General features: G+C 40.6%; 1 protein-coding gene and 1 long non-coding RNA gene across 8 annotated transcripts in view; one reads left to right on the top strand and one right to left on the bottom strand.

The window, feature by feature from the left end:
• Positions 1 to 1976: 1976 nt before the first annotated feature.
• LOC137156202 (uncharacterized) lies at positions 1977 to 3916 on the bottom strand. The gene is made up of 2 exons (XR_010920694.1): positions 3545 to 3916; positions 1977 to 2737 (listed from the first exon to the last, which is right to left on the bottom strand). It is a non-coding gene; the product is annotated as an uncharacterized lncRNA (long non-coding RNA).
• Positions 3917 to 4003: 87 nt separating this feature from the next.
• Positions 4004 to 22724, top strand: part of CCSER2 (coiled-coil serine rich protein 2) — a 132253-nt gene continuing 113532 nt past the window's right edge. For all 7 annotated transcript variants that reach the window (XM_067552530.1, XM_067552529.1, XM_067552532.1 and 4 more), the window contains exon 1: positions 4004 to 4305. The gene's annotated coding sequence lies outside the window, so the exon portion shown is untranslated. The remainder of the gene's footprint in view (positions 4306 to 22724) is intronic.

The following is a 22724-nucleotide window of genomic DNA, read 5'->3' as shown; positions in this document are numbered from 1 at the left end:
CTTGAGTATAACTAGACATTCTAGACAATCTTGAGATCATCTCCTCCCTCCTTTGTATGCAAAGAAGAGGAGGCACAACCTGCAATAATCAAGAATCTTGCTTCGGTACACATTGGCCCATCCAGATCCTGGTGGAAGTGGGAACGGCCACAGAATTGAATGCTCAAGGAATGTGGCTACCACTTCCACAAAAGACAGATCTGTGAGAACTAGAGCCATTTGCCATGGATCCTTATCCCATGTGCACTCCCTCCAAGGCTTCCAAAGCACAGTTATGTTTTCTTTTTTGCTGCTAGTGGCAGGCCTCTGGCTACCTGAATGTCCATTATGTACTAATAAGGAGATATTACCACTCCATGCAGCAGAAGTAATTTACACTATAATTTATGTTTCCTAGAGACATATGACATGCAAAATGAGTGTTCCTTGGCTACTCGCAACAGTGACCACGCCAAACATGTCTTTGTACCATGCAGTAGTATAAAGCGCAAGTGCTGTACAGGGGTTAACTGGCCATTCTTTGGCAGGAAAGAGGATGTGGGTGAAAATCTACATCTTGACAAAAAACAGCTGGGAGTTCCTATCCACACAGACTTTCTGTCTCCTGAACCTCAGCTGGAGATGATTCTCAAAAAAGAGAACTATAAGAAGGGAGAGCAGATGCTCCAAATTATCTGTCTCTCTCTCTCTCCCCACAGCATCAACAACACCTGAAATACAAGGAGGCGGTATTGGACTGGGGGAGGGACCCTGAGTGAAAGACTGCTGAAACATGTGGTGAGAGAGATTTTGTTTTGAATTCACTTAGCTTGTTAAATTAGGCATTAGTTGCATTTTACTTTTATTTTCTTGTAACCAGCTCTGATTTTTATGCCTTATTACTGGTAATTACTTAAAATCTATCTTTCTGTAGTTAATAAATGTATTTTACTGATTTATCTACACCAGTGTGTTTGGATTGAAGTGTTTGGAAAACTCCATTTGGGATAACAGGATTTGTGCATATCATTTTCTATTAATAAAATGATGGCCTTTATGTAAGCTTATATTGTCCAGGAGAGAGCTTGGCAGTACAAGACATACATTTCTGGGGGAAGTCTGGGAATGGGAATTTGCTGGAGCTGCCAAACTGGATTGATGGGACAAAAAGAAGAAATTTGAGTAGTGCATGGAATATTTTTAGAATATGTAATGTGGAGTCAAATTTTGTAAGGGAATTCAAGAAACAAGAAATTCTTACAGACACCACCACTCCTTCCAAAGATTTTTGGAATATCTAATATTCTTATACTCAAAAATTTTCTATACACTTAATTTTCTGATGTACCAAAACATTATTTTTTCATTAACCCTGCTAGAGATCTAAAACTTTCACTCTACTGAAGTCAATGACAGCCTCTACATTGACCAGTAACCTTTGAACCAAGCTGTTAGTACTCCCATTTTGCACTTGTACTTCACTAATCTTTTCTCTTAATTTTCCCATTATTGTACAGTTAATGTTATTTGATCCAGATCTTAAATGTGTGATGAAACTGGACCTAATTTTGATTTTAAAAAATCAAGTTAAGAGTATAGAATTTGAATAATTTCTAGTGAAACTTTTGAAGTGATTTGTTTTATTTTGTTTAGGGGTTGATCTGTGAATAGTTAATTCAACTACATCAAAAGCAGTGGAGACCCTATGGGAAATTGGGTGAAGACAACAAACCTGCTCCTCATATAACCAATGTGCTTTATGCTGCAGCATTTGACTTTGTTTGGTCCATGAAAGAGAGAGAAGGAATGTGGAGGAGACATAGATTTTAACTGAATACTCTATTTCAGCACATGTGCAAAGTGCACAGCAGAACACCTCAGCTAGGACTCAGAAACACTGCTGGTGATTGGGATGTATTTATTTATATGTATCAGCAAAGCCCAGACTGTATAGCCAATCGCCTACTTCTAGAAGAGATACTTTGTTTTGTAGGGTAGCCATACTGAATTTCTCCTTGACTTAATACTAACTCAGGTTGAGATCCAAGATGGGTCAGAATCTTCCTGTCTTTCTGATTTTCAGGAAATGCCTGGCACAAAACACCTTCCTTCTTTCTCAAAGTAGTGGCCCATACTCTCCTGTGTGTGGAAGGGATGCTGCAGAACGCTTTAGTGGAGACAGGCTACTTTACTGAACATATCAGAGAAAATCTAAGTTTATTCTGATGCAGATGGTAGGTGTTCTGAGTCTTTATACTCAGTGGTTAAAGTTGATGCACAGTAAGAATGGTCTTGCAGGTAAGGCAATGGCCTGGGAGTCAGGAAATTTGGGTTCATTTCCTGGATTTGCTACCTTTGCTAAATGACTTATTCTCTCTTGCTTCATTTTTCCATCTACACCATAGGAATAATTGTGGTTCTGAGACATTATGAGGATAAATGTATTAATGTTTCAGAGGCACTCAAACTATGGCAATAAATGGTACATAAGTGCTTCAAGTGGCTGTTTGTTTTTGTTTTTTAAAGGACTCCAGGCTGGCCTCATGTCAGAATTACAGGTATCTTTAAGAATTTTATTTCAAGAAGAACCTGGAGGCATTCCCAGTAGTTGCACTAACATCTGCAAAGAGCTTCTGACATCCTTGTGCAGTGTGACTCACTTGTAAGCAGAGACTGCAGGAAATATGCCCATCAGTTATAAGGATTTTTTTTCTTCTACATGGACACTACTTGAAGCTTCTGAGTGCTGTTTCTTCTTCTGGAGGGTGTGAGGAAACAGACATGCAGAAAAATAAGGTACTAAAAATGAGACACTTTGGTACTTCAAAACTACAGAGAAAACGGAGGCTATGCAAATATATAAATGAATAAATAAATGGATGAAGCATTGCACTACAGATACTGACGTGCCATGGAAAAAGCCAAGCCTGCAAACCATTGAGGTATAAGTGGTTCAGTCCTGTTATTCAGCAATGTAAATACAGGCATTTTAGGCAAAGCACTGCGGTGAAAACGTTGAGGCCCCTAAACAAAAACTCAGTGAGAGGTTGATCTAGGGTGCCCAAAGATTGAAATCTTATTGGTGATCCCTGGTTTGCAGAGGCCAAAAGCCAACAAAGTCCAGGAAATAACGTTAAAAAGTGCAAAGAATGGAGCTGGCTGGAAGTGGCAAGGGCAGGATGGCCAAAGCAGGCTTGATGCTGAATCACGGAAGCGCGGGCGCAGCGATGGGAGCACCTTTCCTTTGGGAGCATGGGCAAGAAACTGACTAGACAACTCAGGGGAGAGCCCCAGTGGGTAGAGCCCTGCCAATCCCTGTCTAGCGGTACCCCGGATGGGACAGCATCGTTTACCATCTCGGCGTGGATCGGAAACGGAGCCACCTTTTTGTATCCGCCCCGGGCTCTACCGCTTTGCCAGCCTGGCCGCCCGAGTCCCTGCTGGAGGTGGCGGGGCGGGGCGCCGCACCGGGGCTCAGCATGTGGGTGCCCTGCTTGTGCCAAGTAGATCTGCTAGGAGAGGGGGCGCTGCTGGGCGCTGTGTCTCTTACAAGCCCCCCACGTACCCACGGGGCCTCCTCGAGCCGCACCCGTAGGGCGCCAGGCAGGGGGGCCGGGCACAGGGCGGAGAGGCTCGTCTTCTCCTCCACACCGCCGGGGACCGGGGGGGTTCGAAGCGTCGGACGCCGGCAGCATCAGCTCCCGAGTCCCGGTCCCCCAGCCCCACCACGGTACCTCGGCTCGGCTCGGCTCGGCCAGGGGCCACGCGCACGGCGCACGCTCCTTTTTGTCCTTTTTCCCCCAGCGCAGGGAGAGCCGGGGGCGGGCGGGAAAAGCCGTTGAGATTGAACGGAACAGGGCTAGGCTATCAGGGCGGGGGAGAGCAGCAGCGACGGTCGCGCGCACCAATGGAGGTGGAGGAGAGAGAAAGTCAGAGGCGTGCCGCGCGCGCGTCCCCGCGGCTGTAGTGCTCGCAGCGGCTGCGCGTGCGCTGTAACATGCGCTTACGTCATTGTCAGCTGTCAGCCGCGGGCCCGGCGTCGGAGGCGGGTCCCATTTCCGGGGCATGTCCGTGTGCTGTGCAAGTGGGGCGGGGGAGGGGCCGCCGCCTGAAGGACTCTCGGGAGGGCTGCGCGCGGACGGACGGAGCCCGCCCTGCCCATTCACACCCCGCCCTTAGCTTAGCGATAGCTGCTGCTGCGAGCAGGGGCCGGCCCGGTCCAGCCGCCGGCTTCCATCCGAGACAGAGAGACGCAGAGCCTGGGCCGCGCAGGAGGAGACCGCAGAGACCCCCTTTCTCCCCATCCCACTCCATCCCATCCCTGCGGTGAGTGCGGCGGCGGGGCCGTTCCCGGCGGCGGGGCTAGCGCAGCAAGACCCCTCTCCCCTAGGCTGGGGTCTGCCGGGAGGGGGCAGACCCCTCCCCGAGCGCCGCGGGGCTGGAGGTCCCTTCCCCAGCCCTCGGCGTGGCGTCCTGCTGCAGATGCAGCTAGCTGCCCCGTCTCGTGGTGCCGGCTGGGGCTGGGGCTTGGCTGTGATTTGCTGGCTGTGCGCACAGGATGCTGCAGCATCACCAGGCTCCTAGGCCGAGGGCATATGTCATGAAAAACACCAGCCTCCCGGGGAAGGCGCTGCCTTGCGTGACACGCTAATTAACAGGGCGCAGCCTTCGCCTCTCCTTGTGTCTCAATGTCACTTGCCGCGGCTGGGCTTCGCGGGGTTCACTGCCGTGCTGCTCACCGCCACAGGTGTGGCCGTCCTGGGCCGCAGGGCTCTACGCCAGGGTCGCCGTGCCGTGCCGTGCCGTGCCAGCCCTCCGGGGCAACCGTAGCACTCTAAAGGATGCTGCGTTGAAAGTAATCTTGGGTGGCACACCCACCCCTGCGATCACCTCCTCCCTTTTAAACATGACTTTTTTTCCTGTTGCTGAGTAACACCCACAGAAACAACTGGGGAAACAGCTAGTTAGGAAGGAAAAGAATCTGGGCAAACTGAGTCTGCCTGCCAGGATCTCTGTAGGGTTGGCGTCTAACATGGGAAAGGCATGTGCCTGAAGTAAAGAACCTGAAAAAGTGGATGTCTTTTTCTATAATCCCGTTCAATTATTTTTACCCTAGGGCTTGTTTGTAAGGATAGCAGGAAAATGGTGTTTGGAAAGGAATAGGTTCATTTCCCATTAGCCAGACCTTGCCTATATCACTCACTGCTTCCTGTAAGTTTATATTCAATCAATGTAGCTTAATGGGTGCCATTAAGGTTAGGCACTGTCAAACCCTAACCTTGACCTGGAGCTTCTTAAGCTCTCTGTCTTCAAACTGAGGGTTTGACAAGGTTTGTGTCCACATTACCCCCTCTCTGCTGGTGGTGTGTCTCCTCACCAGAAGCACTTGCACTGATGGCCAGAGTGTGGGGCACTGACAGCAGCACGGGGCTCAACTGCACAGCAGGAAGTCTACCAGCAGTGAAATTGTCACATACTTGTCAGCTTCAGGGCTGCGACTATTTCACATTTCCTCTCTGGCTGTGGCGTGGGGCTCACAGCTGGAGCCCCCTCTCCCTGCCACTTGGCTCATAGCTGTAGCCCCTTGGCTTTGGGGCCAACAGCCAGAGGCAGGAACCAAATGTGAAATAATAGCAGCCATGAAACTGACAAGAAGGTCAATTTCTCTGCTGGTAGGCTCCCTACTGTGAAATTGAGCCTGCCTCTGACTTACAGCTTGGGTTGTCAGCCCCTGGGCAGAGGAGAGCTCCAACTGTGAACCCCTGCTGGGCTGTCAGCCCCAGAGCTGAGAGAGCAGGGTGGGTTCCCACTGTGAGCCCCGCTCCCAGGGTTGGCAACCAGGAGCCCCACTGCCAGGGCTGGCAGACAGTAAGGAATTCGGTGTGGGAAGGAGAGCCGGAGCCCAGCCATCTTCTGGTGAGGGATTGGGTTGAGCAGCAGCTGGGCTTGGCCTCTCCTTCTGCCTGCCCTTGCAGTCCCTCACCAGGAAGTGGCGTTGGGGCTTCGGGCTGTCATTATGCTTTTTTCATCCTTTGGATGAGGATAAATTGCTTAGTCAATTTAATTTTCTTCATAGTCAGTTTCGTTATTAGAGTTGCAGTGTTCTGGCTGCAACCATTGTAGGGTATTGTTTTCTAAATACAAGTGAAAAACTATTTTGAACAAATAGAAATATTTTTATTTGTAGTCTTTATTAAAGCTTGATTTAAAAAAAAAAAAGAAACTAAATATTTATCTAAGGAGTTAGGAATGTAGTTACAACTCCTCCCTCCTCTCCCCCCCCAGAAACATATGTCCAAATCAATGTGATATGTCCAAATGTCAATCTGTCCAAATGATGTTTGAGTAATTTTATGCTCATGAGTAGTCTCACTTAATGGAACTACTTATCTGTGTAAATGTTTGCAGGAATCAGGCCTTTCAAATGAAATCTGACTATCCTTTTAAAATGATTAAGATACTTGGAATTTGCCACTGATAATGAAGAGGTGGCAGAGCTTCTATAGAACTAGAAACATCTTGCAAAAATCATGCTTTCTTTAAAAAAAAAAAATAATAATAATAATTTTTTTTTTTTTTTTTTTTTGCATAAGATGGCTAGAGTTCATATCTCTGGCAAATATAATCTTAATTTTAGTCAGTGGATAAATTTATTGCATATTTTACTGTGATACTGTCAATATGCTGAAGTGTAATCAACAGGACTGTCTTTTTAACAAGAGAAAAGGCCTTCAAGTTAGGTTTACATTGGATGACTCCTTGCCAAAGATGTTAAGGAGATCAAATAACTAGTGGTGCTTTCTGTAGTTAGGAGGCTAAAATGCATAATTCATTTTATTTCAGTTTAAATAATAAAAAGACTATACAAGACTCTGGGCACCCTAGCACATAATTAATTAATACTACAGTAAAACCCCAGTAGCATTAAAATAATCACTTCAAAAAAGGAATTCAGCTGCCAGCCAGCCAGCTACAAAATCTTTATGGTTTTGAGAAGCATGAATATACCCTCTCAAAAAACCCAGTCAGACAGGTCTTTTGCAGTATTCCCAGAAGGTCCCCAAATTCAAGTTAGTTTGGACCAAGAGCAGAACAAGTTCCATGATCCTGGAGCCCTTACAGAGAATGTCCTACCAGCTGCCTTCTGTTTCTCATAACAAGTCGAGCACCTCGGTTGACCATAGCTGTGGCAGTATAGTGCGGAGAAAGAGACAGGCAAGCCGTTAGGTAGGTTGGTCGCAGGCCATTTGGGTTTCTTTAGATCATAACCAAAACTGTAAACTCCATCTGAAGGCAAGGGTGCAGCCAGTGCAGATCCTAGAGCGTGGGTGTCATGCTCCCAGTGAGATGCCCTGCTCAGTAAGTGAGTGCTGGATTCTGCGTCACCTTCAGACTGTGTGGTTTTAAGATATAGCCTCGTGTTAAGTGCTTTTCAGTTGTCTTGTTTGGAGGTAATAAAGGCTGGGTGTCTGAGTCAGGGTCCATATCTGAATGGAAAGTTCTTAACCTTTTAGCTAGATGCAGATGGTAAATAGCTGACAATGTTGTGATGTGATTGCTGAGCAGCAGAAAAACTAAGCTGTGAACCCTGATAACTAATCGTTAGATTTCCTCCTTCAAGTAAAGGTACTGATATTCCCTTCACTATCTCCTCCTCTCTGCTTCCCCCAACACACCATCTCACTCTCATGCGTTCCACAATCTCAGTTTAGACCCTAGCTGAGGTGCTGAACTGCACTGAGTTGGACGAGAGAGAGATGCAGTTGGATATCATCAGCACACTGAAAACACTGTATCCCATACCTTTTTACTAACCCTCCTAACTGTCCCATAGACACTCTGAACAGGAGACCCTGCATACTTTATTTAAACTCTCTTGCAAGAGCAAACAAGAATACCCTCCAGAATATTTACACAAAATAATTTTAGTAGTATCTTTGGGTGTAGTCTCTTACTAAAGATATTTATTTAATAAAGTTCTCCTGCCTTAGATCTCACAGTGAAGTAATAATCCTATATTTAAGATATCACATTTGTCATGGACATTGATTCCACAAATCAAACATGATATCACTGTAGTATCAAAGGCTGTCTACATTATACTACCTTCTTAAAAGTTTCTAATGTTGCTACCATTGACACAGCTCTATTAGTGGTGGCTGAAAAGGAAGCACTAATATAAATAGGCCATTGGTATTTTGACTACACTCATTTAACATGTCAGATCTGCATGGCGTGTTGGTGAAAACTGTTGGCTGCCTTGCCAAAATTAGAACTCCTTCCACAGGCACCAGTGGTGGATAATTTTAAGAAAAGGCTAATGTAGACAAGGCAAGTAGGAGGAGAGTATAATATATGAGAAAACAGAATGAGTGAGGGATCAATTTCTTGTATAAACTTTGGTAACTGGCAAATCTGTCATTAAAACATGAAAAACATCTAAAATGATCGTGTATAAATGTATGGATGCCCTTCTTTAATGTATAGTATCTGGAAATAGTTAATGTGGAAAATAAAACAATGTGATATCTGATTCTTCCTAAACTCAAATAAAATTTGAATTACAACTTTAAAAAAATCTTTATAAAAAAAAAAAAAGTAATTTCATGGCTGACACCTGGTGTTAATTTTGCCAACAGTGGTTAAAGTTGTCCGTAGCTTGTCTATGAAAGAATCGTATCTTGTTATATTTCAGCTGTAGGTCTATGAAGAGTGTGTTTGTTTTTGTGGCTTCATTTTCAGCAGCTAGTTATTTAAATGACTTTCAAGTCACTTTTTTCAACTCTCTTGTATTTAGAGGGTCTCATTAATTATAAAACTTAGGAACAAATGTTCACATTTAGAGGGGTAGGATATCTTTGGAAAACACTGCAATGTGATATTTCCATGACCAAATGCAACATGAAATTAAAGGCCACTTTGTGTGCCTTAAAGAAGTCTAGGGTATCTTCTTTGCTCCTTTCCCATTCACAATTGATTGAGGTAGAGAGTAATACTGATTAGAGCTAAGAATGTTTGAGGCATAGTAGGTTTTTATGTGTAATATATGCAAGTACATCAAAGGCAAACCTCTTTTACAGGTATGAGACCTGACCAGGTGAGTGAGTTACCATAATGATATTTTATCAAGAGAAAACTGCCCAACATTTTCAACGATAGGCTAAAACTAGACTCCTAAAGCTATGTTTAGGGTATGTCTATACTGACGGTGGCAAAGTTGCTGTCGCCAAATCGATCTTTCTGGATTGATTGAACAGTCAGTGAAGACCCGCTCAATAGATCAGGAAGTCGACTGAGTAAAACCACCCTTCAAGTAGCGTAGCGCTGTGTCGATGGGAACACAGTTCTCGTCGGCGCAGTGCAGTGAAGACACGGCGCAGAAGTGAAGCACAGCAGTTGATGGGAGTTGCGCAAGCTACTCTGCGTAGCTTGCGTAACTCCCGTCGACTGCTGCCGAATCGCCAGGTCAGTGTAGACCAGGGCTTAGAGACTCACATTAGATGAGTGAGGTCAGTGGAAGCTATTGGGTGCTCAGCATTCCAGAAAATCTGGCCACGGAGGTGTCTAAATACGGACTTAGGAACTTAACTCTGGGCTTCTGTCTTTGAAAATATTGGCCTACATTTTTTATTAGCTTCTGTAGTGCTGTATTTTCTAAGGCTGTCAATTAGTCGCAGTTAACTCAACTCAAAACAAATTAATCGCTTAACTTGATTTAAAAAAATGTTGCTGGTGTTGCAAGGTATCTATGTGCCACATGTGCTAAACATTTGTATGCTCCTTCATGCCTCTGCCACCATTCCAGAGACATGCTTCCATGCTGATGATGCTTTTACCCGCATTCTACCATGTTTTTCATGTTATGGCAGTCTTGGGTGATGACCTAGCACATGTTGTTCGATTTAAGAATACTTTCACTGCAGATTTGACAAAATGCAAAGAAGGTACCAATATGAGATTTCTAAAGAGAGCTGCAACACTTGACCCAAGGTTTAAGAATCTGAAGTGCCTTCCAAAATCTGGGAGAAATCAGGTGTGGAAAATGCTGTCAGAAGTCTTAAAAGAGCAATACTCCGATGCTGAAACAACAGAACCCAAACCACCAAAAAAGAAAATCAACCTTCTTTTGGTGGCATCTGACTCCGATGATGAAAATGAACGTGCGTCAGTCCGCACTGCTTTGTTATCGAGCAGAGCCTGTCATCAGCATGGAAGCATGTCCTCTGAAATGGTGGTCGAAGTTTGAAGGAGCATATGATTGTTTAGTATATCTGGCTTGTAAATACCTGCAATGCCAGCCACAACAGTGCCATGTAAATGCCTGTTCTCACTTTTAGGTAACATTGTAAATAAGAAGCGGACAGCATTATTTCCTGTAACTATAAACAAACTTGTTTGTCTTTAGTGATTGGCTGAACAAGAGGTAGGACTGAGTGGACTTGTCGGCTCTAAAGTTTTTTGCTTTGTTTTTGAGTGCAGTAATGTAACAAAAAAAATTCTACATTTGTAAGTTGCATTTTTATGATAGAGATTGTACTATAGTACTTGTATGAGGTGAATCGAAAAATAAGTATTTTGTTTATCTTTTTACAGTGCAAATATTTGTAGGAAAATACAAAGCAAGCACTTTGTGTTCTGTGTTGTAACTGAAATCAATATATTTGAAAATGTAGAAAAACATTCAAAATATTTGATACATTTTAATTTGTATTCGTCTATTGTTGAACAGCGCAATTGAAACTGCGATTAATCACGATTTTTTAAAAATTGTTTTGACAGTCCTAGTGTTTTCTATGCAATTATATACTCAGTGGGTGGTTATCCGACTTGTTGGAAACGTTCTATGCTCCTCCTATCCTTGCTTTCTTAATTTGAAATATATCTATTTAAACATATAAATAAAATAGTTAGTATTGTGGGGAAAGTGGAACTTTCATGGGCTGGAAAGCGATCCTTAAAATTAGTGACTTTGAGCTAACCTGGATAAGAGAGGTGCTAGTAGAGTTACTGTACGTTATGTCAAACCATTATGTAAAACGTGTTACAGTAGTTTGTATGGTTTGGTGTTTAAATATTGCTTTGTTGAGAAACAGTTCAGAAACTATATCCACAGTGGAAGTAGGAGTTCAGGCTGGAATATCACTTTAAATAATGCACTGGCACCTTGTATATACTACCCAGTATCCTTTGTTATAAATTTAGGTTTAAATAATAATACAAAAAAGGCTATCCAATTTTCTAGGTGCTCCAAAACATTAATAACACATTACTTGAATGCTGCTAGGGTTTTAATCATTTCATCGGAAACTCAGCCATCCAGCTTACAGAAACGCCTTTCTACCTTTCATGCTTCTGGGAAGCATACTTTGAGTCCTCAGATGTTTTTTGCAATGTGCCTGGAAGGTCACCAGATTGACTATTTCAGACATAAGCGAGGGAGCTGGTTCCATAGTCTGAGCCTACACAGAGAATCATAAAATTGTAGTGTTAGAAGGAACCTCAATAAGTCATCTGTCTCGTCTCTTTTTTTATAATGAACAGGATCCAGCTTGAGTATCTCTGTTGACAGCAACTGTGGCAGTATAGCATGGAGAGACAGGCGATCCCTTGGGCCAGCCTGTCTCAGGCCATTTGGGGCTTTATAGGTATAACCAACACCTTAAACTCCACCTATAGAATATATATATGCTCCCAGAAAGATGCATCACTTACTAAGTAAAATGCTGTATTCTGCCTCAGCTCCAGTCTTGGAATGATTTTAAGATGTAGCTCCATGGAGACCACATTGCAACGGTCTGATCTTGAGGTAACAATATCCGGGTAATGGTGGTATGGACTGCATCTGAAAGAAAATGTTGCAACCTCTTAGCCAGACACAGGTAGTAAAAAACTGAATGGGTTGTTGCTTTAATATGATCTTGACCAGCAGCTGGAGGTCTGAGGTCACCTATAAATTGCTTATTTAATATTAGACCTATTCCCTCCATTCAAAGGGACTGATATTACCTCCACCATTATCTCTGATTGCTTCCCTCAAACTACCTAACCAACATAACTTTGGTAAAGTGTTAGGTGAGAAGATGTCTTACGTTTATCATTAATTTGAAATTTATGCTTCCAAAACTTTTGGTGGTTGGTGAATGAATGTGTTTTCTTAGTTGCATGTGGTGCTATGCTACACTTGATTTAAAAGTTTCAGGAAGCTGGTTTATGTAAGGACAAAATGTTGTGACCTTGGCTGCAAATCAGTTGTAACCTTGGCTGCAAATCAGTTGAATAGTTTCTGTATCTTTGCAGCATTTACTGAATCACAGCTGGGCTGAAGTTCGGTATGCATCTTGAAATTTAGATGTATTCTAGGATTCAGACATGGAAGAGTTGAATGCTGTTTCTCCAGAATTTAAATTTACTACCCAGTATATTACTTTACATTGTTTTTCATTAGGTTTTAAGAACTTGCGAGTTTGTGTGTTTTGAGAGGGTTCAATATTTAGTAATACAAACTGGATTCATCAGGCATAAAAGACTATTCTTGGAATGTTCTTCTGAGGTCTGCATAAGTAAACCTAGTAAATATATTGCTGTCCTCCATTATGTATCGGTAGAGTTTTGGCAAAAAATCCCTTTGGGGTCAGAGGAATTTTGCAGAGTAAAGACTAAATTGTCCCACCAATGCTTATCCATGTAAACACAGCAAATCCTGATGGGTCTATTTTATCATCTGAACAGCTGTTTTTTCTACATGCTGTCCTCTCCAACAATGAAAGCTACTCCTTCTTTAGAGATTTGACAATTTGATTGGTATTGAAACAATCCATTTATGTACATAAATTATTTTAAATTGCTTTTCTTCATTTTTTGGCCTTTTTCTGTTCAGGATCTTGTACATCTGTGATTCTCCTGTCTTAACCTAGATAATAGATGCCTGAGTGTGCTATGTTTCCTTATAATCCATAACAATAACTAATCCTTTTTACCCTTGCTAAGAGTTTTATATTGTATTGCTTCAATGCCACCATGCTGGCTGATCCTCCATTATATCTTTGTTTCATAAAGATAAAGTGATTACTTGCTAACATAAATTTTTAACTAAAATTCTTCCTCCTTATCCAGGCTATAAATTGACTTGTGTTCTTCTATAACCTGTAGTAATTATGTGTAGAAGTGAGGTCATGTAGTCTTGGCTAGGTAACTGCTCTCAACATGTAGACTGTGAATGTTAAGCTGTTTTAATAGTTTGAAATATGGAAGGTGGTAATACTGCACAGAGATAATCTAAATGGATTAGACAGTGCATACAGACATGTTATAATGTTGTTGCTGTTGCAGTCCTAGAGGGCCAGATCAAAGCAGTTTCATCCCCATGTCACATAATATTTCCTTTATGTGGAGATGTAAATCACTTCAAGCTCAGTTCATCCTTTTTACTGCTTGCCCTTTTGATTGGGTACCAATCAAATTTGGGAGAGTAGTTCCTATTCAACTAGTTTACTTCGATTTTCCTCCTTTTGTGGGATGGGTGCGGGATGTGGAAAAGATTAACTTTACAAGTATGGAAATCTATACATTTTGAACTATGTTTAATGGTAACCTTTTCAATTTATATACTATCTCTAGGTTCCAAGATAGGTTGATCATGAAGCACATCTCTATTGCGATTTTGCATAGTTGAGGTTGGATGCAACAAAAAAAAAGTATCCTGAATCAGAGGAGAAAAATCTGTATATTTTTAGGGAATAATCTAGTTATAAATATAATTCAGATGTGGTATGTACTCAAATACAGCTATATGCATGTGTATTTGAAATAATCTTCTTGGGAATACTATTTCCGTTTTTGAGTTTCTGCTGTTAAAGAACTCTTTTACCTTGTTTAATCTATGAGAGATTAAATTATGATGAACATTAAAGAGGAATTTTTATGTTGCAAACCAAGTAGGCTTTAGCCCCTTTCTAACTTGTATGTATGTCACATCTTGGATCAGCACAGAAGCTGTCTTCTCAAATTCTACCAATTGTCTTCAAGTATGCTATCCATGTAGTTACTAGTGTGATCTTCATCACTGTAGAGTCATAGTTTATGCACAGTACATAAAACTAGAACTTTCTTCCTTCTCAGCTGGCAGGAGAAAGTTTCATTAGTGTATTGGCTGGTTGTTTGTGTGAGTAGGTGTGTTACATATTTGGGTGAAGAACTTACAGATGGAAGGCTAAATCCGAGAGAGGAGTTTAATATTTTAGTTCTGAGGTATGGGGTTATGAAACTCACTCCTGTAACAGATATAGTCTACGGGTAGCTCTTGTGAAAACTTTTGTTTTCTGCATGTTTGAGCTTATCCAATAAATTGTTTCATTGTTCTAGTGGAATACAGCTTTCGTTGGGGCTTGTGGTCACAGACAGAGAGAGGCAATACTTGAGAATGAGGGACAATCCCATAAAGGACTGGACTATATTCAGTGGGGAGCCAGATGATCTTTAAATGATTAATGGAGTAGATAGTGTAGTGCAAATGCATTCCATTCAAGAAGGCAGAAGATGTACAGGATTCTGTACTTTATAGAACTCACAATCTGTCATTGTCTGAAATTTCAATTTTAAGCCTTTACCAATCTATAAACATAAAAGATGAGGCTTAATTTTTAACAAGTCCCAGATGTCAAATGAGAACAAAAGCATGTGGTTGCAAGATCTCCTGTTGGTTGGCTTCAATGAAAGTTATGTTGACATAGATAAATATTCATCAAACGTTTAATAAAATATAAACACTTTTGTTCATGAATTTGTTTACTCCCTTTTCTAAAGTTTGTCTGCATAAACAAGCTTGTCTTTGCTGGTTTCAAAGGATGTTGGCTTCAGTGCCTCAAGCAGGAGACGGATCCTACAATAAGACTAAGTATATGGTAATTTTCTAGTAATTATCAGATCTTTGCCCTGCAGGTAATATCTGGCAGCTGATTCATTTTTATAGTGTGTTATCACAGCATAACGTAGTCTGGTATGACTGTGTGATGTGGTACAGTCTGTATCAAACACACATTTGTCTTCACAGGATATAGGATGTTTACTGGCTAATAGTTAACCTTTAATTTATTTAATGTCAGTGTTTGACTCTTGGTAACTATACTCTTGCACTTAAATTGGGCATCCGTTATTCAAACTTAGTTTGGAAAATAAGTCCATATACTGGTTATAAATTACAAATCTCTGGATACTTTCAGTGTCATGGGTATTCCAAGCATCTGGTGAATCAATATGCATATCACTGATGAGCTATTAGATTTTTTTAAATTCAGTAGCCAAGGTAGCACAAGCTCTTTGTAGTAAATTACTGTACTCAGACGTTTGATATTTTTGTTGGACTTTTTGCAGTGGTGGAATATCCTCTTCAACCTCTGCAATGGTGGAATATCCTCTTCAGCTTTTTTCTTTTAATTTATCACTATGAAGGCAGTCAGATTTCTTTGTTTGCTTACATAATTTTGTAAGACAAAATGGGTTCTGAGTGGGAATTGATGCTGGCATGCTTCTTATAGTTAATTAACAGAAAATGTGCCTGACACTAAAGTACAGTGATTTCTTTCTCATGAATCTTGTGACAGTTGATTTTGGCAGTGTCAATTACTTGCTGCTAAGACCACTTTTAATACGACAATGTTCAATTAAACATCTTGAATCAAACTTGTTAGTTTTAGCATTTTTTAATTTTAATTTACTGTTCTATTACAGTGATGAAAAGTTTAAGGTAACAATGCGACTATATGAAAGGAAATAGAATATGTGGAAAAGTGAAGTGGGAGGCACTGAATATTTAAGATTAATACAGTTAGCCCTTAAGATGTTAAGAAAATTATCAAAAAGGAATGTCTAACCTTATGGAATGTTCAGTGTTAATATAGGTGGTGCCTATGTTCCCGTTCGTCATCTTGTTGCATGTCTTTTTAAAAACTTTGTAAATGAGTGGATATACTCAAAATAAAGTACAAGGAAAAGAAGATATTTATTTCTCCTTCACACACTGTATCGCCATTCCACACATTTTCCTCTCTGCTATGGCAGGCTAGAAGGGAGGACCTTGTTTGTGAGTCGGGCTGAAACCAGTATTTCTCCTTCTTCTGTGAGAATGCGGTTTAATTTTGCCTCTTTAATACTCAAGGTGATCTGCAAATTTCCTGCTTTCTCAGTGAGCACGGAAATACTTAAACTTATGTCACTTTTGGTTCTCTTCCTTGTCTTTCTTTCCTAAGAAATTGTATCCACTTGCCCGGTGCGAAGTTATACATTTTATATTTTCCTATTGTGTACAACTAGTTAGGACTTGGAGAGCACTCTGCCCCTTGTGTGGAGTAACACATTGGGCTGGTTTACACTTACCTCGCGATTCAGCGGCAGTCGATGGGAGTTACGTAAACTACGCAGAGTAGTTTGCATAACTCACGTTGACTGCTCTGCTTCCCTTCTGCGCGCTGTTCACACTGTTCTGTGCCGACGGGAACAGCGTTCATGTCAACGCAGCACTACGCTTCTTGAGGGGGTGGATTTACTCAGTCGACTTCCTGATTGATTGAGCGGGTCTAAACTGACGGCTCAATCAAGAAAGATCAATCTGGTGGCGGCGAATTTGCTGCTGTCAGTATAAACACAGCCATTGCAAGAATCTCCAAAAGTGGTGGACTTCTACATTTTATGTAGACACATGGCGGACTGACTGGTCACAGCAGTATTTTTACTCTCTCAGTTCTTTTTGTTAGAAATCCAAAATGGAGACTTGTCTTTTGTGACATGGAATTAATTCTGGAAGTGCCATCTTTGGTGGCAGTCTATTCATGTACGAATGTCCTGAGGATACTTCAGATGGCTTAAACCTATTGTCTCTTGGGATGACTTTAGTTTAAATCAGATCTGCTGGTGAGGACTTAATTCTTGGTGTGTGATTCCGGTAAAGTAAGGCTGGCTATTGTCATACAAGATTTCCCTTATCTTGCATAAGTATGAAGCAAAGCTTACCTGTGAATAGGTTGCCCATGCAAGCCCTCTATTTGTAGTGTATAGGTAGGTCTCGCATTGTGAAGAAACTACGCAGATCCTCCTTGGCTTATTCATGTGTCATTCCTAGTGGTCAACTTTGATCTCAGAGGTTAATGGTCAGTTTCCTGCATGTGAAGGGAATTTCTTCAAACCTGTTAATTTCAGGTTGGATATAATCCATTTTTAATGGATTATTTTGCCAAAAGCTATTTCTGTCCTTATGCCTGGTGCATTCGGAGATGAAACATCTTGGATGAGCATTCATTGCCTTATGTCTCATAAGCCATGGTTGTGTACCATCTGCACTGAAATAATGTTCAGTTAGCTTACTGAATTTTAATGACAGCCAGCTATTGACCAATCATAGGATCCTCATCTAGAACAGGCTTCATCTGTAGTAACAGCCTAACTTTGTCTAGTTAGATATGGCTGATTGTCTTTCAAAATTCTTCCATAATATCAAGGTGTTATGCTTCCCCAACATAATTATTAGCTTGCTCACTTGCTTAACATATGACTTCAGATTAATCCTACGTAGCCTAACTCAGAAGTTTAATTAAAGCATTATCATTTGGATTCATGCATCTAATGCCATCCTTAGCTTTTTAGTTAATGTTCTCAATGAGACCTGACTCTCTCTTTTTAAGACTTGGTTAAAAAGCAGGTCTCGTCTGAAAGGTGACTATGGGTCTTAAAACACGCCGAGTTCTATGATCAATCTAATGAGAACTTTATCAATGTGCCCACTTTTCAATTAAAATGTCATTTCTAATTGTCATTTTTGCATACATAACCTGGATTTTGAAGCAAGCTGATCTTATTTTGTGCATGTCCATCATTAATAATGGCGTTTTGCTGGCCGAACTTGGCTATCTGTGATCCTTGGGCTAGAGTCCTGCGCCAATACACAAATGTCAGTCTGCATCCGCCCCAATCAATTTACCTCTGACAGCCATCTGCAATCTAGGTCATCTGCATCCGCAGCTCTGGGCCCCCAATCAACTATTTGGAGGCCGCCCCACTGCAGTTTCTGCTGCTGATCAGCTGTTTGGGGACCAGCCCCTCCAGTAAGCTGCCCAACAGCTGATTGGCAGCCTGCAAGGGAGCCCCACAGAACAGCTGATTGGCAACCAGCCCCTATCCCCATCTCAAAGGCGAGGAAGCTGCGTCAAAGGCTATGAGCTGCAGACAGTTGCTCTCCGGCCTTTGAGATCTGCATCTGATCTGCCATCCACAAAGAAATGATCTGTGGATATAAAGCGGATATCTGTGGATTTGCAGGGCTCTACCCTGGGCAGAAGTATAATTGATGTGAATTTACAAAACAATTTTGGTGATACAAGGTAGGGATAAAAACCATTCTCAGACATTGCAATGTGAATATGAATAAAGCAGTAAACTTGTTAGCTTGTTTAATGCCACAGATGGCGCTGAATACACATTAGAAGTAGATCTATTGAGCTCTTTATTATAGTCGTTCTTAAGAAACATACTTTCAGGCTGGTATGATGCCTTTATAATAAGTAGGCTTTCTATGGACTAGCTTCTAGCAATATGAACACTGATTAAACTCATTATTTTGTTTTTAGAAACCTGTGCTCAGTACTTATTTTATTGTGATCCTTGTAGAGCTTATAGTTAGGTACGTCCCCAAAATCTTGAAAAGTAGGAATGTATTAATAGTAGATCTTGAGAAAATAAATATATTTCTCCTTTCTCTGTTTTTTAAGGTATGAATTTTTAATATTCTCACTCATGCACTCACCTTTCATGTAGAATAGGATTCATGTTGACTCTTGTAAATATTTTCCCTGCTCTAAGGAAGTGGCAGTAAAAGGGACTACATTTGCCCTTGTGTTTGGAAGTGAATATATAAAGGGAGCATCCTTCAAAATTTCATTGCTTTGGGAGTCCCCATTTGAGTCTTGTGCTTGATGGGACAAGTTCCAGACATGTGAGTCTAATACTTATTTTTTGTGAATTATTACAGGTAATTTTTCTTAAAGATGGCCAGAATAGTAAGTAGGAAAGATTTAGGGTGAAGTATGATATCTTCATTTAAAAAAAAAAAATCAGCAAATGGAGATATTTAGGATTTGTTACAGAAGTCTTCTAACTTCTTGGAGATTTTTAAAATATATTTCCGTTTAACATTTCTGATTCTTGGTGGTTTTGCCTACCAATAAAAATGTTATTCCTTAACTTTGACATTTTTAAAACTGGACTCTGTTAGCAAAATACCAAAATATGTTGCATTCTGCAAATCAACAGTTAAAATAGGTGAACAAAAACACTATTTGGAATGTTTCCTTGATTTCTTTTTTTTTTTTTAATTTAAAATATTTTAACCAATCTTCAAGAAAAGTTTGTTTGCTTATCTTCTATGACACTAGGCAATGTCATTCCTTTATCTAGCAGAGAAGAGTCAGAGATGAATGTACACTGTACTGTGACAAAGTTCATGTCACTCGGTCTTAAATTACTATCTTCATATGATAGTGCGGCACTGTGAACTCCTAAACCATTTTGTATGGGCTTTATTTCATTCTCTTAGCTGTGAAACATATTACAATATCCAGGCTTCTGCTGAAAATTTCAATCCCATTCACTTCTTGAATGCATCATTTGTAATCTAGTGTTGGAAAGGAGGTTTGCTGGATGCACTGTCATGCCTAAATTCCCTGGTCTTATACAGTTCAATTATTCATGGCTATCCATGTCTTATGCATAATATAAAAGGCAGCCTGAATCTGAGAACATAATGCTGCTCTGTCAGTCCTGAATAGAGAGGAGAAAAGGGAAGGGTCAAAATTAAGATGTGCTGGTTTTTTACCTCTCCATCTTGTTCCAGCAAGAACCTGAGAGAATCTTTTCATAACTTGATTGTTATGAAGACCAAAAGTCCATGATCAATCCTGAATCTTAGTTTCTTGCATATTGTTGGAATTACCTCCATTTGTTTTTTGCATTTAGAAAAAATAAAGTCTGTATACTCTGGCAACATATTTAGGCTGATAGTTGAATTGCTGATTAAGCTTGTCCAGAGCTGCTGAACCAGGGACTTTTTTAGTTTCTGAAGTATTAAAAATAGTGTTTCACTTAAAATATCACTTTAAAAAATGAACTCAGTAGCCCTTTTTTCCTGATTGTTGATGAATACATAGTATGTATGGTAAGACAGTGAAAGCTTGAGTATGTTAAAATATAGAATTGATTTACTTTTAATGTGGCCTACATTAAACACAGTAACTGGACACAGTAACTGGAAACTATAGTAAATGACATGGCTGGAGATTGATTTGCCTGTTTACTTGCTCTTCATTGCCATGATAGAGATGGCAGAAACAATAATAGGATACCTACACTGCCATCAATATTCCATATCTATTTATTGTTTGTAATGCTAATTTGCAATTATAATGGTAGTTTTGTCTACTCACCATCTATTCTGTAAATACAAGATGAAGGTGATGTGTTATCCCAGACTTTGACATGTCAATCTGATGGCCTTAATTTGTCAATAAGTAACTTTAAATAAGCTTTTCATTGTTGTGCTATTTCTGTTCTCTACGTCTAAGTCTTGTCACAATCTTTTAAACAAACTGAACTTCAAGCCTATGATGATTCTCTGTGCACTCAGGACTGAGTCATCCTGTTATCTCCTGCCTCTAGTGAGATGGTGTCTGTCTTGTGATAGCTGGGTATCAGCTCCTTGACTCTGCCAGTCCTTCAGCCACTCAGGCATTCTCTGGGTTTATGCCAGCTCTTTCCTTCCCCAGGCAGCTTAACATTAGGTGCACCTCAATCTTTTTGAATCATTCCCCTGTGATGTCCATCCCCTGATACTAGCTACTCACAGAATTTCCTGATCTTCTGCACCCAAGGGTGCAGCATACCCCAGTTTACCAGTATTTTCCTAAACCCCTGCTCCTGTAAACCACACAGCCCTTGTGAGCACTTAAATAAACCTTCTTTTGTTTCAGTATAAGAAAGAATAAAGATTTAACTAGAAACAAGAGAGCAATGGAAATACGTGGTTATAATACAAAACAAAATCATAAAGCATGAGCCTGCATCTACATTTATCAATAGCTAACTTTGTTACCTAATAAAGTTGATTTTTCCCCTCCGAGTTCAGTTTATTTGAGAAGCTTGCTGGTTTATCAATAACTAACATACAAACATTCATGAAAGCATCCCCTTCTGTCAGGGTTTTCCTCAGTGAATGGATTCAGATTTTCTTTCTTTATGCTTACACTGAAAAATGTCTTTTGTGTCTATTCACAGGCAGGATAAACCTCTACCTTGTAGAGTTTTTCTATGTTTAAATGATTTTTTTTCATTGTTTCTCATAGTTTTTCATTTACTGACTTTTGTGGAATGTGGCAAGTGTAGACAATAGAATCTTGAATTACCTTGCCGGCTGACTAGGGAGGAGTAACTTGAATGAACCATCATCGAGACACTACCACTTGGTGACCAATTTTTACTCTAGTCCATAAGGCATATTTTACAATATAAATACATTATTCCTTAAACGTTACCCACATACACATCTTGCAATGACTGATTCTTGACAAGTTCTGAGCTTTCTGTAGATAACTTTACATGTTACTCTTTATGGATGAATAACCTGTAAGATGTGTTTGGTGTAGTGACTTTGTGAGGTGTTAGGTGAACATTTGCAAGAACGTTTGCAAAAGCTCTTTGCCAAGTATTCTCTGTGGCTATGTCTACACAGCAAATAAAAACCCATGGCTGGCCTGTGCCAGCTGACATGGACTCACAGGGTTCATGTTGTGGGACTGTTTCATTGCTGTGTAGACTTCTTGGCTCAGTCTGGAGCCTGGGCTCTGGCACCCTCCTTTCCCTAGGGTCCTAGAGCCCAGACTCCAGCTGGAGCCTGGAAGTCTACACAGCAATGAAACAGCCCAAGCCCTGCGAGCCCAGTTCAGCTGGCATGGGCCAGCTGTGGGTTTTTCTTTGCAGTGTAGACATACTCTGAGTCACAAAGTCATACAGACAAGCTGTTCTGTAGATAAAATTGGGTAAAAAAGGATTGAAGAAAATTTCTACTTATTTTGGACTGTTTAACATATTTTCCCTAAGTCCCATATTGTTAAACTTGTCTTGGGGGTGGAAAGGGAGGGGTACTAAATCTGGTGTAAAAATTGTCTGGCACAGACCATATGACAAACTGAAGCTGAAAAGAACTTTTTCTGTTTGTTTATTTTGTGAGGTGGGAATCTGGTAAAGAACTTGGGTGAGAGAAGTCAAATTATACTGTAGAATGGAGAAAAGTCAGTCTTACAGGTGATTTGCAAATGATTCTTAAAATACTGGGGTTGTTGTTTTAGCTTTGTTTCTTTATAAGGAATAACTGGGGCTTGTAATTTCTTCTCTGCAAAAATATTATAAAAAGTCTGAACTTTTTAACTTAGAAATATCAAGGATGTTAACTCTGGACTTCCCTGCTTTTGCTGAAGGAACTTATGGGTGAAAGGTTGGCGTTGGATCTGATATATATATATTATGAATCCTCCTTAATTGAGTGGGCAGAGGTTGTTGAATCTTTAACAAAGATATGCTTCTAAATTTTCATTAGATATTGGAATTGAATACATTTAAATGGATATTACATTTTTTAAAGTGTACTAAATATTTTTCCTCTGTTTCTCAGATTTCGGTGTCTTATAATCTTTTGGCCATGCTCTAGATGT

This window comes from Emydura macquarii, unplaced genomic scaffold (assembly GCF_026122565.2).
Source record: "Emydura macquarii macquarii isolate MOO-44397 ecotype Brisbane River unplaced genomic scaffold, CSIRO-AGI_Emac_v2 contig_1390, whole genome shotgun sequence".
Lineage (NCBI taxonomy): Eukaryota > Metazoa > Chordata > Testudines > Chelidae > Emydura > Emydura macquarii.
The sequence above is the reverse complement of the archived record's forward strand: the minus strand, read 5'-3'. Positions and strand labels throughout refer to the sequence as shown.